General features: G+C 57.5%; 1 long non-coding RNA gene across 1 annotated transcript in view; it reads left to right on the forward strand.

Annotated features, from left to right (window-relative positions):
* The first annotated feature begins 361 nt into the window (after nt 1–361).
* Nucleotides 362–2,224, forward strand: part of LOC135536157 (uncharacterized) — a 7,088-nt gene continuing 5,225 nt past the window's right edge. Inside the window, exon 1 of the long non-coding RNA XR_010454948.1 lies at nt 362–630. This is a non-coding gene — a long non-coding RNA (uncharacterized LOC135536157). The remainder of the gene's footprint in view (nt 631–2,224) is intronic.

Raw genomic sequence — 2,224 nt, forward strand, 5'->3', positions numbered from 1 at the left:
CTGTACCTGTCTGTCCAGGAGGGAGGAGAGTAGAGCAGGACCAAGAGGTGTTCTGTACCTGTCTGTCCAGGAGGGAGGAGAGTAGAGCAGGACCAAGAGGTGTTCTGTACCTGTCTGTCCAGGAGGGAGGAGAGTAGAGCAGGACCAAGAGGTGTTCTGTACCTGTCTGTCCAGGAGGGAGGAGAGTAGAGCAGGACCAAGAGGTGTTCTGTACCTGTCTGTCCAGGAGGGAGAACAAGGCCTGGTGGACCTGGAGAGCAGAGTTCTGACTGTTCTCTGTCTCTCTATCTCTCTCTCTCTGTCTCTGTCTCTGTCTCTCTCTCTCTCTCTCTCTCTCTCTGTCTCTCTCTCTGTCTCTCTCTCTGTCTCTCGCTCTCTCTCGCTCTCTCTCTCCAGCGCTCTGCACAGTCAGCAGTGGAGGACAGTGATCAGATCTTTACTGAGCTGATCCGCTCCATTGAGAGAAGGAGCTCTGAGGTGAAGGAGCTGATCAGAGCCCAAGAGAAGGCTCAAGTGAGTCAAGCTGAAGGACTCCTGGAGCAACTGAAGCAGGAGATCGCTGAGCTGAGGAAGAGAAGCACTGAGCTGGAGCAGCTCTCACACACAGAGGATCACATCCATTTCCTCCAGGTAACTAAACTGTCTTGTTACATGTGATATGAAATTAACTTCATGGGAAATGTCTCTCTGTCCGTCCTCTCTCTCTCTCTGTCCGTCCCTCTCTCTCTGTCCGTCCCTCTCTCTCTGTCCGTCCCTCTCTCTCTCTGTCTGTCCGTCCCTCTCTCTCTCTCTCTCTGTCCGTCCCTCTCTCTCTCTCTGTCTGTCCGTCCCTCTCTCTCTGTCACTGTCCCTCTCTCTCTGTCTGTCCGTCCCTCTCTCTCTGTCTGTCCGTCCCTCTCTCTCTGTCTGTCTGTCCGTCCCTCTCTCTCTGTCTGTCTGTCCGTCCCTCTCTCTCTGTCTGTCTGTCCGTCCCTCTCTGTCTGTCTGTCCGTCCCTCTCCGTCTGTCTGTCCGTCCCTCTCCCTCTGTCTGTCCGTCCCTCTGTCTGTCCGTCCCTCTGTCTGTCCGTCCCTCTCTGTCTGTCTGTCCCTCTGTCTGTCCGTCCCTGTCTGTCTGTCTGTCCCTCTCTCTCTCTCTCTCTGTCCGTCCCTCTCTCTCTCTCTGTCTGTCCGTCCCTCTCTCTCTGTCACTGTCCCTCTCTCTCTGTCTGTCCGTCCCTCTCTGTCTGTCTGTCCGTCCCTCTCTGTCTGTCTGTCTGTCCGTCCCTCTCTCTCTGTCTGTCTGTCCGTCCCTCTCTCTCTGTCTGTCTGTCCGTCCCTCTCTGTCTGTCTGTCCGTCCCTCTCCGTCTGTCTGTCCGTCCCTCTCCCTCTGTCTGTCCGTCCCTCTGTCTGTCCGTCCCTCTGTCTGTCCGTCCCTCTCTGTCTGTCTGTCCCTCTGTCTGTCCGTCCCTGTCTGTCTGTCTGTCCCTCTGTCTGTCTGTCCCTCTGTCTGTCTGTCCCTCTGTCTGTCTGTCCCTCTGTCTGTCTGTCCCTCTGTCTGTCCGTCCCTCTGTCCGCCCCTCTCGCTCTCTCTGTCCGCCCCTCTCGCTCTCTCTGTCCCTCTCTCTCTGTCCGTCCCCCTCTCTCTCTCTCTGTCCCTCTCTCTCTCTGTCCGTCCCCCTCTCTCTCTCTCTCTCTGTCCCTCTCTCTCTCTGTCCGCCCCCCTCTCTCTCTCTGTCCGCCCCCCTCTCTCTCTCTGTCCGCCCCTCTCTCTCTGTCCGCCCCCTCTCTCTCTCTGTCCGCCCCCCTCTCTCTCTCTGTCCGCCCCTCTCTGTCTCTGTCCGTCCCTCTCTCTCTCTCTGTCCGTCCCCCTCTCTCTCTCTCTCTGTCCGTCCCTCTCTCTCTCTCTCTCTGTCCGTCCCTCTCTCTCTCTCTCTCTCTGTCCATCCCTCTCTCTCTCTCTCTCTGTCCGTCCCTCTCTCTCTCTCTCTCTGTCCGTCCCTCTCTCTCTCTCTCTCTGTCCGTCCCTCTCTCTCTGTCCGTCCCTCTCTCTCTCTCTCTCTCTCTCTCTCTCTCTGTCCGTCCCTCTCTCTCTCTCTGTCCGTCCCTCTCTCTCTCTCTGTCCGTCCCTCTCTCTCTGTCTGTCCGTCCCTCTCTCTCTCTGTCCGTCCCTCTCTCTCTCTCTGTCCGTCCCTCTCTCTCTCTCTGTCCGTCCCTCTCTCTCTCTCTCTGTCCGTCCCTCTCTC

The sequence above is a fragment of the Oncorhynchus masou genome, unplaced genomic scaffold (genome assembly GCF_036934945.1).
Source record: "Oncorhynchus masou masou isolate Uvic2021 unplaced genomic scaffold, UVic_Omas_1.1 unplaced_scaffold_564, whole genome shotgun sequence".
NCBI lineage: Eukaryota > Metazoa > Chordata > Actinopteri > Salmoniformes > Salmonidae > Oncorhynchus > Oncorhynchus masou.